The sequence below is a fragment of the Microcaecilia unicolor genome, chromosome 4 (assembly GCF_901765095.1).
Source record: "Microcaecilia unicolor chromosome 4, aMicUni1.1, whole genome shotgun sequence".
Taxonomy (NCBI): Eukaryota; Metazoa; Chordata; class Amphibia; order Gymnophiona; family Siphonopidae; genus Microcaecilia; species Microcaecilia unicolor.
Window position 1 is genome coordinate 318,873,971 of NC_044034.1, and position 19,909 is coordinate 318,893,879.

Below are 19,909 nucleotides of genomic sequence, written 5' to 3' on the forward strand. Positions count from 1 at the left end.
TTTTGGGACAGACGGTTTCGATAAGGAACATAAAAGAGTACACTATCAACATAAGCTGATAGTTTCACTGAGATGTCTGCTACAGTAATTCCCTTTATATTTTCAGAATAGATAGTAGAGGCTCCAAAGCTAAATAAAAAGAAGAGGAGAACGTGGGCAACCTTGCCTCATGCCCCTGGATGTCAAAAAAAGGCTGTGAAAGTATGGAATTGACATTTACTCTAGCTATAGAATTTGAGTATAGGACTTTGACCAAGTCAACAAAATCACCAACTAGATTAAACCAATGGAGTATCGAAAATGGAAAATTCCATTCAATGTAAATCAGCATCTAAACGAGGAGGGGATCAAGATCGCCTGTTAAGACAATGGGAACAGCGATAGATATATCGTTTGCAGTCCCTTGAGCCAAATGGCTTGAATACTACAGTGGAATGGACAGCCTTTTTGTGAACTATTTTGCCAATACTTTTCCCTTTCGGCTCCCCGTAGTTCGATCTTGAGTGAGCTGATTGGTGCATAACACGTCAGTGTCCTATTTAAACAGTGGCACCATTTTCAGAATTTTCACGTTGTTAAGATGGTCGGAAGAATTGACAAGTGAGTGAGGAATGTATGTTGTTTTAATACCCTGTTCACCACTTGCACTATGCCATTGTGTCTGCTTGCTGGAGGTTTTTCAACATGGAATCTGCTTACTTTTAGAACGCCTGTGACACCTCCCTTGAGAAGCTGGTGGGCGAAACAGGTCCTCATCAGGAGTTACGATATCAGGAGCTCAGCAGCTTGACCAGCTCAGAAGCTAAAACTAAGTTAATATAAACTTGTTTCTGGTGTTTACATGCTGATTTTTTGAATAAAGGTTCTTTAAAATATTAAAAATAAAAAAAGCAGGAAAAAGTAAAAGATGTTTTTCAGGAGGTTTTTGGCTGATGATGAGCAATAGCCTGGAGAATGCTTTGAAGACAAAGGTGGGAAGTCTGCCATAGTACCCGGGCAGTTTGAGGTCTTTTCCTCCTCTTGTGATTTTTATGATAATCCCAGAGCAGTAAGGGAAATATTTCTACAGTGCATGTTTGGAGATATGATATAGAAACCAATATTTTCCAGAGAAGGGAAAGTAGTAAAACTAGCGGACATGAATGGAGGTAGACTTAGGAGTAATGTCAGAAAATGTTTTTTCCACGGAGAGGGGGTGGATGCCTGGAATGACCCTCCCAAGGGAGGTGGTGGGAAAAAAAACCCCCAAAACTGTGGTTGGAATTCAAAAAGGCATGGGGATGAACAAGACGATCTCTAATTAGAAAATAAATGATATAAAAAACCAAAACTTAAAAGGGCTGCATATGTGTTTGCATATCAAGTGGTGCTTAGATGGTGACTCTGGCTGTATCAACTAAAGCCGGTGCGGGCTGGCTTGTACGGTCCGAGTCCCGCATATGGTGAACCGGTTTAGGGTGGGCTGGAGAGAGGTTTGAAGGGAGGAAACTCCAGTGGTTTGGAATGCGAGGACAGTGCCGGGCAGACTTTTATGGTCTTTGTCCGGATATAACAAAATGAATTTGGATACGCTGGAGTGGGCCTTAACGGCAACTCCAGTAGTTGGAACATAAGAACAGAGCTGGGCAGACTTTTATGCTCTATGTCCAGAAACACCAAAGAAAGACCATGACCAAGTAAATAATATCAGGTTCATTATTGATTTAAATCTTGAATTGATAATGAATGTGACTGTTGGGCACAAAGGATGGACCATTCAGGTCTTTATCTGCCATCACTTACTATGTTACTTGTAAAAACCTGAGTATACTTTTGGGTCAAACAGATTTTCTTAATGATGTATTCTTTCAAAGGACTTTCATTATATACTTATTTTTGCTGAAAAACAAGTCAGGTGCTTGTATAAGCCATTGCTAAATTTTGTTGTGCCTTTGGCATTGAACAAAATCTTGTTGAGTTCACAAGTAGTCCCACAGGAAAATAAATTTTTTAAATGCTAGTTTCCTAATATATTAATCACTTTGAATGCATAATATATATTTTAAAATCTGCTAACTACTGCTATAATTAATTTGAAAGAGATAACAGGTCAATTTAATTAATTTGTAGTAGTAGTTTTGCACAGTAATACACATCTGGGCATGCGCTAGCCTAGCTGATCATTCAGCGCTGTGAGGCAAAGCAATCCTTTGTTTTCAAGCATGGCGGGCCATAAGTGAAAGTATTGAATTATCCTGCCAAAATATTAAAAAATGAAAGCGTGATCACAGTAACTGGAAAATGAACTGTAAAAAAAAATTAAATATGTGAAGGGAGAGGAATTTGGGAATGGAAAAGGACACACAATACTGCAGCAGTCTACTGGCCCTGATTATGGTTTCAATTTCAGCTGAACAGATTGTTCAAATGACGAAAACTAAGCAAGAAATCCTTTCAACTTTCGACAAAATCAGAGATCATGCTGCTCAGGACTTGTATCTGAGTAATAGCAACTAAATAGATGTTAATGAAAATGGGAACCCAAGAAACTGCATCTGGCTCTTTAAGGTGAGTGGACTTAAATCTTGCACAAGCAAGTTATGCCAAGTACTACTTTCGTGATATGCAATAAACATGACTGATATGAAAATTTTTTAAACATTTTTATACAGTGTGATGTTTCATGCTTTGAAGAAGGGTTCAATGGCTGTTTTTCCTAACACCATCTACATATTCTGGACCCGTTTTACTAAAGGGCAACAAAGATGAAAGACGCTCAGGAGTTTAGTCGAGAAATACACTCATGAAGCTCACAGACTTCTACCATCAGATTGTAGCTAAAGACAGTTCAGCAGATGAAATGGAAGAGGAGTGTGAATGAATTTAGCAGGGCTGTAGACTCTTGAGTTGAAAGGAATTTTAGGTTGAGTCAGAGTAAGTGTTGGTAAAAATGTATTGACTCCGACTCCAGATTCAACACAAAAAGGGGGGAAATTATTCCAAACTTCCACAAAGTTAAGACCCCATTACAATCTTGACTTTTAAAGAATACAAGGTGTTTCATCAGAAACTAACCTTTCCCTAACCAAATTTGGAACAAGTACTCATAAGTCTCTGACATGTCCTGAAAAGCTCATGTACACAGGACAAAGGTATTAGGTAGACACATAAGGAGCACTCACATTGAGCCTGCTTTCCAGGGACGTAGCAACGGGTGGGTCTGGGTGGGCCAAGGCCCATCCAATCTCAGTTCAGGCCCACCAGTTTGTCTTGCTCCTCCAATCAGTGCTTCAAGCATGCTGTAGTCACACCACTCCTCAAAAAAACATCACTAGACCCTACCTGTCCCTCCAACTACCGCCCCATCTCCCTCCTACCCTTCCTCTCCAAGATACTTGAACACGTCGTTCACAGCCGCTGCCTTGATTTTCTCTCCTCTAATGCCATCCTCGATCCGCTTCATTCCGGTTTTCTCCTTCTACACTCGACTGAAACGGCACTCACTAAAGTCTGTAATGACCTGTTCCTTGCCAAATCCGAAGGTCACTACTCCATCCTCATCCTCCTTGACCTATCCGCCGCTTTTGACACTGTCAATCATAATTACTTCTTGCCACACTGTCCTCATTTGTTTTCCAAGGCTCTGTCCTCTCCTGGTTCTCCTCTATCTCTCCCACCGTACCTTCAGAGTACATTCTCATGGTTCTTCCTCCACCCCTATCACGCTCTCTGTTGGAGTTCCTCAGGGATCTGTCCTTGGATCCCTTATCTTTTCAATCTACACCTTTTCCCTGGACTCCCTGATCTTACCTCATGGTTTCCAATATCATGCTTTGCGTCATTTCACCAACTGCTTGTCAGATTACGTCGTTTATGTAATCAGCTGTCCCTGTGAGAAATCTTATGTGGGAATGACCACTAGAGTGTTAAAAGTCAGAATATTGGAACATCGATCAAATATCCGTAGACAAGCTGTAAAAGAGCCTATGGTAGAGCATTGCATTGAGAAAAATCACAATGAAGATCTTCAATGCTATGTAATTGATAGAATTGATGCATCAAATAGAGGCGGCGATCGAAAGTTAAGATTACAGAGACGAGAGGCTCGGTGGATCTTTGATTTAGATTCATTAGAACCTAATGGCCTTAATAGTTCTATTGACTGGCATGTTTTCTATTAGCTTATTAGCAAATCATGATTACAAGTTAATTTAGGACTCTATAATTATCAGATGATTCATTGACGACGCTGAGATGCCATTTTGAAGTGTATGGTGCTCCATTTAGCTGTAAGCGGATCCAAGTGTGACTGTGTCGGTGTGCATTTTTTGATTCTTTTCTGCTTAAGTTTAATTTTAATCTGATTATTTTGTAGATTTTCAGCATCATGATCTAGCGCTCCGTTCCTGATGAAGCCTTGATGTTGGGGTGAAACGGAGGTGGCCCCCGCGAACACTAAGATAAGAGTGCTTTATTTTCACTATTAAGTGAAGTAATGCTGCAAATTGAATAGTTCAGCAATTGAGAATCACATCTCTAGATAGAGCAAATGTTTGAAAAAAATCTTGAAAAAATTCTAATAAGCAATCAGTGGAGTTTTTATACCCAGTGATAGAATCTGGGCGTGTGTTACTTCTGCTATCAGTAACCTCGCTCTAAACCTGCGACAGTTTGTCCCAGGTTTCTGAGGGTTTTTCTCCACTTTAAGCACTTTATTTGAAGCTCCGCTTCCTAGAGTCACTGTATATTTTGTATCACATTACGAGCCTTTAGACTCTAGCCGATACTGCAATCTTTGTTGTCTTTTCAAAGTATCGGCCTGCTTATCCGACATTGCTGCCTGGATGTCTAACCGCCACCTGAAACTGAACATGACCAAGACCGAGCTTATTGTCTTTCCACCCAAACCCACTTCTCCTCTCCCTCCACTCTCTATCTCAGTTGATGGCACCCTCATCCTCCCCGGTCTCAATCTGCCCGTAACCTCGGAGTCATCTTCGACTCCTCCCCTGCGCATATCCAGCAGATAGCCAAGACCTGTCACTTCTTTCTCTATAATATCAGCAAAATTCGCCCTTTCCTCTCTGAGCACACCACCCGAACTCTCGTCCACTCTCTCATTACTCTCGCCTTGACTACTGCAACCTACTCCTCAATGGCCTCCCACTTAGCCATCTATCCCCCCTTTAATCCGTTCAGAACTCTGCTGCACGTCTATCTTCCGCCTGGACCGATATGCTCATATCACCCCTCTCCTCAAGTCACTTCACTGGCTTCCGATCAGGCACCGCATACAGTTCAAGCTTCTCCTACTAACCTACAAATGCACTCAATCTGCAGCCCTCATTACCTCTCTACTCTTCTCCCCTTACGCTCCTTCCCAAAACCTCCGCTCACAGGACAAATCCCTCCTCTCAGTACCCTTCTCCACCACCGCCAACTCCAGGCTCCGCCCTTTCTGCCTCGCCTCTCCCTATGCTTGAAATAAACTTCCCGAGCCATACGCTGAGCCCCCTTCCCTGCCCATCTTCAATCCTTGCTCAAAGCCTACCTCTTCAATGTCGCCTTCGGCACCTAACCACCATTATACCTCTATTCAGGATATCTAGACTGCCCCAATTTGATTGACTGCACATTTTGACCTTTAGATTGTAAGCTCCTTTGAGCAGGGACTGTCCTTCTTTGTTAAACTGTACAGCGCTGCGTAACCCTAGTAGCACTTTAGAAGTGTTAAGTAGTAGTAGGTGCCAGTTAGGCTGCAGTGGGAGTGCACAGCCACTGTCTTTCAGTTCTGCTTCGGTTCAGCAGCTGCTAGCCACGTGCATTTTGCTTAAAACTGGCAGAAAAAAAAATAGCAGCTCTCCAGACTCTAGTCCTCCAGAGGCTCCGAGTCTCATCTGTGGTAACCTGCCTAATTGTTTTGTTTTTTTGTTTGGGTCTGGGTCAGGAAGTCATCTGCTCTAGCGCCGAGGGCCTGTGCTCTGCTGCTCATGCTTCCGTCGGGTCAGTCTTGCTTTCATTACTCTCACTACCCCCACAGCTGGCGCCAGTGCCGAGGCTCAGCCACCTGGGTTTCCTCTGATATGTCAGCGGTAGCTGGCCGCAGGAGGAAGATGTATTGGGCCCTCGCTGCCTGGATCACTCTTCAATTGAGCCCCTCAGCCAGATATCAGCTCTCTCCCTGATCTGCGGCTCCACCCAGCTTCCTGGCCCCAAAGAAGCACAGGAACCAGCACACAGAGCAAGTGCTTTCCGAGTCTATTTGCCAGTGTACACAGGTTTTGGTAAAATCAAGCCCAACTGCCAGGTAAAATCTTTCTTTAACAAGTACAGTGAGTGTAATGCTGGTGGTGGGCTTCTGGGTGGGGCGGGCTCTTCATTGCCTAGGGGGAAAAAGTAGTTTTAATCATTAAATAACCTTTTTTTCCCCCTAGGCAGTGAAGAGCCCATCCCCCAAAACTTTAATGTTGATGGGTTTCTGTCCAGTGTCCAGGTTAAAATAATTAAAAAAAATGGTTGTATATGTTTTTATGTTGGTAGGATTTGGGTGGGGATGGTCTCTGCAGTGCCCAGGGTGTTATTTGTTTTTAAATATTTCAATGCTTTTATTGAAAACAGTAGAAAATTACAACAGTCAAATAGTACATATTTCACCAGACATGCTTTTACCCCGCTGTCTTATTATAGATCAATTTCCTTAACTGTTTCCACATTTTCCAATTTTCTTCCTATGCCCTCTCCCTTATAAACACCATGAACTTTTAAACTTTTGATCTGTAATAACAATTCAACAATATTGAATTTACTTTCTGAACTGGAACTCTATAGCACTCTCCTATTTCTTAGTGCTTTTTTATGCATTTCATATCACATTTATATACTGAGTCCCCAAAATAAGGCTGAATCAGATTCCTAGGCTGTAATTCGAAAGCTATAACAGCGTTTTTTTTATCAACAATATCTTAATCTCGTATCAAAACAATTTCCCTTCAGTTTAAATACATTGGATTTTATAGTTATAGTTTGGGGTTTATAACATCCATTTCACAGTTAGACAGTTGAAGGGTCAAATGATCACTCCCCGTATATGTCCCTTTTGGTTTACTTTTATTTATCATTTCCTCTAAAATTACCACACATTCCCTCTGAGCATTCCTCCAACTCCCTAGAAACAGATGTACACCCCAGCATCTGTCCACACGATACCATTCTTGGCCTCCCCCCAAACTATCATCTACCCTCCTTTCCATCCTCTTCCCCATTACTTCCCTCCCATTACCTCATCCCCTTCCCATCCTATTCCTGTTTACATATCCCTAAACTTATCCGTCCAGTCCTCCTACATTCCTCCATGGTAGCCCATTTAAAACTTGACTACGTGCTCTTGGAGATATCGTATTTATATATTTCTGCCAAATACTCAAAAAAACGCATCTGTCTTCTCGGTGTCAGTTGCGCCCCTCTTGCTTCCCATAACATGAGTTAGTGGAGCTTATTCCTCCAGTACCAGTAAGAGGGAGGCATGTCCACTACCCAATGATTAAGAATACATTTTTTCCCCCACTATGCAAGATTTACTTAAGAACATACGCTCCCCTTGTGTACCCACTCCCCATAGCCCAATGATACCAAATAACATTCTTTCAAAGGTTATAACAATTGGATGTCCTAACACCCCACTCAAAAACTTACCCAAGTCTTGCCAAAATGATTTAACGTATCTACATTGCCAAATGCAATGTAAATGTTGCACCTCCCTGCTTACATTTTGGACAGCTATCAGAATCTATTTCTTTCGCATGGAATGCCCGCCTTTGAGAGAATAGGCTCTGTGTACTGTTCTGAATTGGCCCTCTTGGAGTTCCGCACTATGGACTACCCTTGATATCCTTACCAATGACATCCTTATGTGGCGTTCAGATATTTGTTGCTGTACTTCCTGACTCCATTGTGTAGCCACCTCTTGCACTTGCCTCTCAGGCTGTCCTTTTTCCAATGCTTTACAAAACCAGGACACCGAAACCTGTCCCAGCGCGTCTCCCTCTACAAATTCTCTTAGCTGCCTCCCAAACCTTGGCAACAACCCCTCTTTTGGTAAGCTATGCACATAATGAGACAGTTGATGGTATGCCAATATTGTTGCTGGCCCCCCTAAGCATCTTTGCATAAACTCCGACAATGAAATTATTGTGCCGTCGAATAAAATTTCCTAACAATACTACTCCCTGTTCCTTGAGCCTACGAAACACAATATTTTCTCTTCCTGGTGTAAAGTCATCATTTCCATCTAATGGAAGTAATGTACTATTAGACGGGTCCTGTCCCCACCTCTGTAATAGTTCCCTCCACAAGTGCCACAGCGGCCCCAATAACATACTCTTCCGGATTCTGTCAGGCATTTTTTTTCTGTTAACATGTGTAATAAATAATTCAGATGCCATGGATAAAAATATGCCTGTTCTATACCCATGTCTGTATAGGTGGCTGTGCCCAGTATCCAATCACGCAAATGTCTCAATAGACATGCCTGGTTATACATTCGCATATCCGGGAGCCCCAACCCCCCCCCCCGTCTCCAATTCCCCATTAGATGCTGCCATTTCATCTTAGGCTTTTTACCTGCCCAACAAAATGTTACCACCATCCTCCTGAGTGTAACCACATCTCGGTTTACCAACCTTATTGGAAGAGCCTGCATGACATATAACCACCGGGGGAAGATTATCATTCGATATAACTGTATCCATCCCATTAGGGACAGAGGGAGCGAGGACCACCGTAATAATTGCTCTTTCGTGTCTTGTAGTAATTTAGCAATGTTAAGATCATATACATGGCCTGTATCCATCGGCAATTGTATTCCTAGGTACCTAAAAGACCCTTGTGCCCATCGTAATGGGAACCTATCCTCCCACTCACGTTTAAGTTCTTCAGAACTAGCTAACACCTCTGATTTCGTGAGATTCAGTCTGAATCCAGAGAAATCCCCATATTCCTCTAAGCTTTCCATAAGATATGGCAATGATTGACGAGGATCTATTAGTAGCATCAACAAATCATCTGCAAATGCAGCTGTCAAAGTTATGCTCTCTGATTTTGACCCCTCGAATATCTACATTAGCTTGAATCTCTCTCAATCCAGTGTTAGGATAAAGAGAAGTGGCGATAACGGGCAACCCTGCCTCGTTCCCCTCTGTATTGGAAACCACTCAGACAGCAGTCTATTAGCATAGATCTGTGCTTTGAGTTCCGCATATAAAACTCTAACCGCCTGCACATAGTAACCAGTAATGCCATAGGCACACACCCCTGTCCCAAACCGAACCATATCAACCAATCCAAATGGGATACGTAAACGCAAGATCAGTAGTAAATAAAACAGTGATTATAACAGACTGGATCACTACAGACAAGCTTGACCTCTTATTCATCACTGAAACCTGGATTCATGACCTTAAAGACCCCATAATCTTAGATTTATGCCCAGCAGGTTACAAAATCACCCACTGGACAACGAATGGAAAAAGAGGAGGAGGAATAGCCATAACATACAAATCCGAGTTCACCATTACAGCCACAGCCGAATCCATTCTGCCACAACTTGAAATCGCCTCGGTAAGAATCAATCATCCAAACTTGCAGGAACACCTCAACGCAGTCCTGCTCTATAGACCGCCAGGCACCTGGCAAGAATCCCAAATACACCTTATGGACTTTATCGCAAATACATGTGTTTCTACCTCAAATCTCATTATAATAGGGGACATCAACCTGCACCTTGAAGATCTTACCTCAACAAACACCCAAGAATGTGAAGAGTTCCTACAACTATGGGATCTCAATAGGCCAAACACACAGCCAACCCATATCAAAGGACACACACTAGACATCGTAACATACAAATTTGACCCCGACCTAAACCTCATATTAACAAACACAAAATGGACACCCACACCATGGTCCGACCACTATAAAGCAAACATCTCCCTCCAATGGCGAACGAAAGGTTCACCTAACAAACAAGTACGAAAAACCTATACCACAAGAGGAAAGCCAGACCCGGTAATATTCTGGCAACAGATCTACTACAACGGATGAACAATAAAGACAGACACAAACCAATTCCTCCTAGAATGGGACAATAGATGCAGATCCATATTAGACAAGATTGCCCCAATCCAAACCAGAACCTCACACAGAAAAGTTCGGGATGATCTTTTAGCGTTTCTGGGTGGTAGGTCTATTAAGTCAGACATGTAGGCTGGGGCTTCACCGTGAATGATTTGTGGACTAGTGTGCATACTTTAAAAGTAATGCGTTCCTTGAGTGGCAGCCAGTGTAACTTCTCTCGTAGGGGTTTCGCACTTTTGTATTTTGGTTTCCCGAAGATAAGTCTGGCTGCTGTGTTCTGGGCTGTTTGAAGTTTCCTCAGTGTTTGCTCTTTGCAACCTGCGTATAACTGAGTTGCAATAGTCCAGATGGCTGAGTACGAGTGATTGCACTAGGCTGCGGAAGATGGATCTTGGGAAGAATGGTCTTATTCTTTTCAATTTCCACATGCAGAAGAACATCTTTTTGGTTGTGTTGTTTGCGTGAGTTTCAAGTGTTAGGTGGCGGTCAATGGTGACTCCAAGGATTTTTAAAGTTTCTGAACTTGGAAGATTTAGTTTTGGTGTGTTTATTGCGGTAAATTCTTTCGTGTTATATTGGGAGGTAAGTATCAGGCATTGAGTTTTTTCTGCATTCAGTTTCAATTGAAATGCATCTGCCCAGGTGTTCATGATGTGTAAGCTTTGGTTGATTTCATTGAAGATTTCTTTGATGTCGTGTTTGAAAGGGATGTATATTGTTATATTATCGGCGTATATGTATGGGTTAAGGTTATGGTTTGATAGAAGTTTTGCCAAGGGTATCATCATTAGGTTAAAAATAGTTGGTGATAGGGGTGATCCTTGCGGTACTCCACATTCTGGTGTCCATGCTGCAGACGTAGTTGAATTTGATGTGACTTGGTATGAGCGCAAGGTTAGGAACCCCTTGCCAACCTAGAATCGTAAAGTGCCAGAATCTGCAATGAACCTGCCAAATAGGAACATGAAACTAAGCCTCTGACATATGCAAGGCCGTTAAATACTCCCCTCGCTGAACTGTCACCATGACTGACCGAGGATTCCCCATACAAAAAATTGTGACCCTAAGAGCGCGATGAACATCCTATTAGATCTAAAATAGAATGGATGGAAGAGTACTGCCGAAATTGACCCGGTTAATGCTTAAGCAAAAAACTCCCTGTTGTTTTCCCTTAGAAGATCGCTGGGGTTATCTGCATGGGAGTAATATGTTTTGTTTCTATGTATGTAGGGGTAGACCCTTGAGACAGCTCGGTCTCGGGCGAAACATATGTCGGGCCTTTGACCCCCGGAGTCTGAAGACAGATGGACTTTAAAAGATAAATTGAAAGCTAAGTTGAATTAAAAATTAAAATAGAAGTTTTGAACTATTGAATAGTGGACCGATGAAGATGTCTGATGTTGTATCGTTGCCATTACAATAAATATGATGGCAACGGACATCGCTGAGGTCATTTGAGTTATGAGAATTATCTAAATGATTTAAATGATTTATATTATCTATCCATGAAGTGCTGACAGTTGGATATACTGAAGTTAAAATCTAGGATTGTATGTTTTCCAACAATCTTATATAATTAATAGCCATTTATGTAAGCAAAAACTAGCCATTGTCTGGGAGAAGAGGAAGGGTGACCAAGGACACCACCTAAATAGGGCTGCAAACCCCAGCCCTATCCCTGTGGCGTCTCATAGCTGGTTAAACTCTGTCTATAGGTGTCCACCAGTTCTGGTAGCACGCTCTGGACAGGAAAATTTATTTATTTATTTTTATATCTTTTTATTTATTGTTTTTATTTTTTTTTTTTGAGTAGGTTCAACTATTTGCTCAGTATGGACATATGATTCACTGGCCTTTAATTCCCTGGATCTCCCCAATCCTCGTACCATGGTCATGTCTCCTCCCTCACGGACATGTACCAAACCCACACTCCTTAGAAAGGAATGCTGGACTTTTGGTCTTTCACATTACAGCAATACTTATGTACCGAAGACCTAAATGCACAAGAAGTAAGCGAGTTCCCTTCCAATTGAAAGGAAGCTCTGGAATGAGGGCGCATAGAACAAAAATGGAAAAAGAAAAAGACTTGTAAAATACTTTAACTGAAAAGGTGAATTAGTGCCACAGCCACTTGGAGAAGGCGGTGGAGACAAGACTGACCTCTAAGGAAGAGGAAAGGATAGGAGATATGTATAGGCATACTGAACCAACCCAGAAAAATTACAATTTGCCAATGGTGAACTGATAGTGAGAGGCTTCAAGACTGTTGGAAAAGAAGGGAAAAACATGAATAAAGCATGCCTGCAGTTGAGTGATTTGGGAGCTTGATAGACAGGGCAGTCCCTCAGAGAATATGAGAGAGCTTATATATTCTTATGGTAACTAAAACAATATACTCTATGCCTATAGAGAAAATTTATTAAATTGTTAAAAGAACACTGTATAATACTACAGCCATTAAGAGAAATTCTTAAATGAAACAATAAGAGAGGAGTCACGAGTAAGTATAATAGGGCATGCCCTCTAAGGCAGCTGAGAGATTGGGTGCTTAATAGACAGGACTGTCCCTCACAAAATAAGAAAAGCTTATATATGCCCATGAACAACCTACTCTATGCCAACAGAGAAAATTCTTAAGTTCCTAAAACAACGAGGGAAATTCTTGAAAAGAACTAAGCTATTATAGAAAGATGCTTATCTTGATGGGCAGACTGGATGGACCGTGCAGGTCTTTTACTGCCGTCATCTACTATGTTACTATGTGGAAAGTTTCAATCAATTGACCAGAACAGACAACGCAGATTGACCCAGATTGTCCCCCAATCAATGGCAATGACAAAAGAAGACCAGAGTTAATAGCGAAGATGTATATAGGAACTTTCCCCAAAAAGAATTTCCTCCAAGTATTGCTTGCATATACGATGAGGATTTTTATCACAGATAAAGAGTGCACAGAGATGGGAAAAAGTACACTTTGGAGCTGAAGTGCCCTTTAAAACTGACGCATTGCCTACAGAAGAAACAAAAAACCCCGACCGAGACGACGGAGGGTGACTGAAAATGGCCTCCGTTCGCGCCACTTGCCCCGAGGCAATCCCCGACAGCGCGCCTAACAACTCCGCAACAAGCGGAGTAGAGCGGGAAGGCCGAGAAATAAAAGCCTGCGAAATCGGCTCCAAGATCCGGAGACAACACCGGCCCCGACGAAACTCCGAAAGAAAAGCAAAATTGGGGGGAAGTGACGTCATCGGAGAGCATGGCTGCCTAACTTCTGTGCTCCCGAGTACTCGAGGCGAAAATAGCGTTACCCGGCACTTACAAAAAGCGAGGAGGGCAAAGAAAACGTTGCCACTTAAGAACGAAGAGCGGAGGAGGCCAGAAACGTCCATGCAAAAACGCTCAACGCCGCTAAACCTGTCTAAATTCGCGTATAAGAAAGGCGCAATGAAATCCAATATGGCGGCCCGAGTGAACAGATGCGGAACTGCAACCTTCAGGAGACATGCGCGCATTGCAGACCCAGGGAGAGCTTGAGGGGGCCGGATTGCCGGAGCTATGCGCTTGGATCCAGGAAATCCGATCGGATCTAAAGGCAATGAGGTCAGAGCTGGCGACGCTGGGGGCTGACTTGAGAGGGGAGATAGCTGAGCTCGGACACCGGGTGGAAGAGCCAGAAGGCCGAATCGATGACCACTCGGAGTCCCTGGGCTCCCTCGAGCGGCAGATCGCGGATGAGCGAATAGGTCAGCAGCTTCTTTCTGAAAAACTGGAAGACCTGGAAAATAGGAGTAGGCGCCATAACATCCGTATTCGGGGCTTACCGGAGATTTCAAAGTATCAAAATAGCGAGCAAGTGGTCCAGCAAATCGCCAGCGCTCTTTTAGCGAACACGGAGGACCCGATCCCACCAGAAAAAATAAACTTGGACAGAGCACATCGGGCCCTGGGGGCTAATAGGAAGAACTTACCAAAGGATATTATAGCATGCTTCCAGGACTTTAAAGTGAAAGAGCGTGTTATGGCAGCGGCAAGACAAATAAAAGACTATAAGTGGGACACCAATAGGGTGGAAATATACCAGGACTTGGCGGCTGCCACCCTGAAGAGACGGGCTGATTTGAAGCCGGTAACGGCAAAGCTGCGGGAACTGGATATTCGCTATCGATGGAGATATCCGTTTGGGTTGGCGTTCTACAAGGATGGGAAACAGCACATGGTCAAAACCCTGGCAGAGGCGCAGAGGATACTGCAGGGAGACTACCAGATGGATACACCCTCTGCAGCGGAGCGCCCATCGCTGGCAGCGGATACCAGGACCCACCCCAGATGGCAAAGAGTGGGTCAGAGTCGCCTTCAGCGCCAGAAGTCAGCGGGACTTTGTTTAACAAGTTCCGCCCTTGAGGCGAGTCTACCAGGTGTCATGGACTTGGAAGCGGCAAGTTGGCCCGGTTGAAAGTTATTGTTGGTTATAAGGTGCAGCAGGGAAATATAGAATCTTGGTTTAAATGGGGGGTAGGATAAGAGTTTAGTTAAAGGTATTAATAGTTAAAAATGTGAAGGGGTACTAATGAGTCACAAACCCCCCGTGTTGCACCATCCAGAATATGGTACAGGTGCTATGGTTTTGGGGAAGGGGAGGAGGGAGGAGGGGGGAGACTAGGGGGGGAGGGGGGAAGGCTAGGATGGATGGGTGGCTGTTATTGAGGTATGCTAAAATGATGCTTATAACTGGAGAAGTTTCCTGCCTATACAATGCTTAAACGTGTGACTATAAATGTGCGGGGCTTGAATACTCCGCAAAAACGGAAGCAGGTATTTAGGGAAATGCGGCGCCAGCAAGCCGATGTAATGTTTCTCCAGGAAACCCACCTTAGAAAGGTCCATGAATATTTAATGAATCATAAGCAGTACCCATATATAAGATGTGCATCAGCCACAGAGGTTCAGAAAAAGAGGGGAGTTTTGATAGCTCTCTCCCGGTCCCTACCCTGGCAGGTGCATACAATGGTCAGGGATAAAGCGGGCAGATATATATTGCTGGTGGTCTCCCTTGATAAGGAATATTACACCCTGGTGTGTGCATATGCACCCAATGAGAACCAGAGGATATTTATGCAGGAATTGGAGAGGATTTTACAAAAGCATGTTAAAGGACATTTGGTGATAGGGGGCGACATGAACTTGACACTTGACCCGAAGCTAGATAACTCAGGGGGGGTGGCAAAATACGCACAGGGAGATAGAGTAGCCTTCCAGTCCTGGCTGGCAAGATGGGGGCTGACTGACTTATGGAGGGACACGCATGGGACTGAAAAAGATTTTACCCACTATGCCCCCCTCCACAAAACCTATTCGAGAATTGATTACTGGCTGGGCGATGCGATGGTGAGGAGGCAGGTCGAAAGGGTATCTATCGAGCCCTGTAGTGGTCGGATCACTCTCTGGTGGTGCTAACGCTGAGGATGGGAAGAAGGCCCATAGGCCGTCCCCATTGGAGGCTAAATGAAGCTTTACTCCTAGAGCCACAGAATATAGCTGAATTGGAAAAATACATAAAGGAATATATAGAGCTGAATGATAATGAAGAAGCACATCTGACCAGTATTTGGGAGGGGAATGAAAGCGGTTTTAAGGGGTCGGATTATTGTATGGCAGGCACACATGGCTAGGGTTCACAAGGGGAAGGAGGACACAGTTAGAAATAACATGGAGGCCAGTGAGAGAAAGCATAAAGAGGATCCGTCCGACATGCAAAAATTGCAGGAGGTGCAGCAATTCAGAGCACAGCTTAATGATTTGCAGATGACAGAGATAGCAGGGCAGCTTCAGCGGGTTCGGCAGGAGCATTTTGAATTTGGAAATAGGGCCGGCCGGCTATTGGCAAATAAATTGAAAAAGCAAGCCCAAAGAAATTATATATCAGGGGTATATAATTCATCAGGACAGTTAGTAAACCGCACAGAAGAAATACAGGAAGTGTTTCGGGATTATTATGGCCAACTCTATAAATCGGACCTGAGGGGCACGAGGGAGGAGATTGCACAATACCTACAGGGGATGCGAATTCCAGGCCTTTCGGAGCAGGAGGTGGAGGATTTGTCCTCCCCCATAATGCTTGAGGAGATAGAAAGGGCAATTGCGAGTTTGCCTAACAATAAGGCGCTGGGACCTGACGGGTTCCCAGCGAGCTTCTATAAGCTGTTTACCAAGTGGATAGCGCCACTGCTGTTAAAGGCAATCACTGCATTTGACAACGTGGGGGAAATGCCTTACTCTTGGAGGGTGGCAGAGGTAGTTTTGATACAGAAGCCGGACAAGGATCCCCTATGTTGTGGATCATATAGACCCATTTCCCTTTTAAATGTGGACTATAAAATTTTTACTAAAATTCTGGCCGGGAGGCTGCAGAGGGTACTCCCAAGGGTGGTTCATGATGATCAGGTGGGTTTCATAGAGGGCAGGCAGACGTTCGATAATATTAGGTGCCTGCTCCATGTAATTCAGCAAGCTGATGATGAACCAGAGTCGGTACTACTCCTCTCGGTGGATGCTGAAAAAGCGTTCGACTGGGTGGAGTGGCCTTTTCTTTTTGGGGTCTTGAAGCAGATAGGACTGGAGGGGAGAATCTTAAAATGGTTCAGCTTGCTCTATACTAATCCCCTAGCAATTATAAAGATAAATGGGGCTTACTCGGAGCCGATAGGTCTGGGTAGAGGGACGAGGCAGGGGTGTGCGGTGTCGCCCCTGTTGTTTGCACTATCCATTGAACCACTAGCAGAGAGGATTAGAGAACACGAGAATATACGGGGTGTGGTTAGAGGTAAGAGGGAGCACAAGATTATGCTGTTTGCGGATGATGTATTGCTGACCTTGGCGCAACCTAAACAATCGCTACAGCAGGTTACAGAAGTGATCTTGCAGTATGGGGAGCTCTCGGGCTTTAAAATTAATACCACTAAATCTGAAATACTTAACCTTACGGTACCGCAGAGGGAGGCCCAGGAGTTGCAGAAATTATACCCATTTAAATGGGCAGCACGGACAATAAGGTATCTTGGGGTTATGATTACCCCAAGAATAGAGCTTTTATATCAGGAAAACTTCCCTAAGAAAGTCAAGGAGCTTTTTGGAGAACTGGATAGGTGGGAGGGCCTTACGGTTTCGTGGTTGGGCAGAATACATGCGGTAAAAATGATGCTCTTGCCGAAGCTGCTGTATTTATTTATGGCTCTTCCAATTCCCATCCCGCGTACCTTTTTCCAACAGTTAACCAAAAAAGTTTTTGCATATATCTGGAGGAAGCGGCCACCCAGGGTGCGTAGAAGTGTAATGTATCAAAGGCCGAACAAAGGCGGCATGGGGGTCCCGAATTTCTCTCTCTACTACCAGGCAGCGCAACTGCGGGTGTGCGCTGAATGGTACCCGACTAATACTAAAAAGTGGCTTCACTGGGAGCGAGCATGGATGGGAACTAGATACACAGGGGACGCACTCTGGAAGCCGAGAAAGGAACTCTTAGCGATAATTGAGAGGGTCCCGTTGGGTTTGAGCCACATCTTACATACCTGGCTTCAATTAAGAAAACGGGCTTTCCCGGAAAGAAAATATTTCATACAGATGGCAATACAAGATGCGCCAGGGTTCCCCTTGGGGAGGGAAGAGAAGATATTCCAGATTTGGGCTAAGAGGGGTCTTTGTCAACTGGGACAGATTTGGGTCAATGGGGAAATGCGGTCATTTGAGGAACTGCAAGATGAGTATGGTTTGGAGGAGAGGGATTTAGTTTATTATAATTGTCTCAGAAATTATATACTCAAAAGAGCTAGGGATGAACTGGAGTTGGCAGAGACGGAGGTGGAAAAGGCAATGAGACAAGGAGGGGGTAGGGGTGGCATAACACGGATATACAGAGCTCTGCTTATGCTTTCGTCCCCACAGGGTTTCTATACCAGAAGGTGGGAGGAGGAACTCCAGGTTAACTATACGGAAGAGTGGTGGACACATAGCTATAGACACTTATTGAAGCCCTCCATTGCCCAGCCTCTGGCAGAGAATGGGTACAAGGTCTTATACTGGTGGTACTATACCCCAGTTAGACTGCAGAAGTTTTGCCCACAAATGTTGACAAATTGCTGGAGGGAATGTGGAGGGAGAGGCACATTCTGGCATATATGGTGGGAATGCCCAAAGGTTCAAAAGTACTGGACGGAGATTCTGGACAGGGTGAAGGAAATGACTGAGATTAGCTATCCGAAAACGGCAGAGAATTGTCTTCTGCATGTAAGACCTGGAAAGAACCCCATACATAGTCATAAGCTGGTCATCCATGTCTTCGGAGCAGCGAAATTGGCGCTCGCTCGGGCTTGGAAGCAGCAGGAGACCCCAGCCATGCAGGTGGTGATGGGCAGGCTACATTACCTATATCAAATGTCAAAATTGACAGCATTGCGAAAAGATCAGCTTCAAAAGTTTCAAAAAATATGGGATGCGTATGAACAATGGAAAGGAGTGGGATGAGGCAGGATGATATACACCCGAGTGGGGGGGGGGGGGGGGGGGGGGAAGAATTGAAGTGGAAAGGAAATGAACATCTGAGCTATATGATCTTTTTGTTTGTATGTAGTTGATGTAATAATTTTACCAGAAGCTTGTAACAGTTGAGGTTGTTTATTTTTGAAAACCAATAAATAAATATTAAAAAAAAAAAAGAAAAGCAAAATTTATAAGCGCCGACTACGGCAACTGCGCGCTGCTGAGTTTTTTTAAACCTTTTTCGCAAAGCTCCGGCGCTGACAAATAAAAACATGGCTCCTCAACCTGGCAGGGCTCTGTCTGGCCTAGCCCCAACACTTCGCGCCACTTTTTTTTTTTTTTTTTAAACAAGCTGGACATCGCTGACTGTACCCGAAGAGGTGCTAAAGAAAACGCAAAACTCTGGTGCTGACCCAGCAGATGCTGTAGCCTCCTCTGCATGGCGGAGCTGTGTCTGACTGAGCAACAATGCTTCGCGCCGTTTTCTCTTCTTTTTTTTTTTTTAAACAAGCTGGCTCCCGCTGCCCAAGCGTACAGAAACGGAGAAACAACTGCTGAGGAAGAAAATGTCGCGTCAAAAACCCCCAGACACCATTAAATTCTTGTCTTTTTTTTTTTTTTTTAACAGCTAAGCCTGCTCGTTACAATTATGGAGCTTGTTAGCCATCTGAGTATTGTCTCCCCTTTTTTTTGTTTGTTTTTTTTTAAACAACTTGCTCGTTTAAAATGCTGGGGAAGGAAAAAAAATACTTGTACTTTTAACTTTCCATAGTGGCTGCCTCTCCCGAAGACATACACCTTTCTAAACAAAGGGTAGCCCTTCCCAGCTACGTATGGGAGATGGGGAGGAAGGGGGGAGGGACCCGGGGACACCCGAGTTTAACACCCCCAGAGGCTGTAAAAGAAAGAAAGGAAAAGAAATCCCTACCTGACCAGCGTCTAACAGAGAATTCCTAGGCACAGAAGAAGAGGTAGCATTGTAGTTCTTATTATTAACCTCTAAAAGAGAAAGATAAAGAGAGAGACTAATGGGCTCGCTTCCTACCTGCTGGGAGACTGAGAAAATACTGAGGCTAAGGTCACATGACCAGGGCTCCTATTGGCTCTCTAGAGTCAGAGTTTTTTCTCAGTCTCCACCTGCTGGTAGGCGAGCACAACCCATCAGTCCAATCCTGGTCCGGTCCAGAGGGACGCTAATGAAATGAAAATTGGTGCACATCCATTTTGGGCCTCAGACCTTACCGCCACCCATTCACTTAGCGGTAAA

General features: G+C 44.0%; 1 protein-coding gene across 4 annotated transcripts in view; it reads right to left on the reverse strand.

Annotated features, from left to right (window-relative positions):
• FIGLA (folliculogenesis specific bHLH transcription factor) overlaps window positions 1–19,909 on the reverse strand; it is a 157,527-nt gene that overhangs the window by 62,684 nt on the left and 74,934 nt on the right. The gene's annotated exons all lie outside the window — the stretch shown is intronic.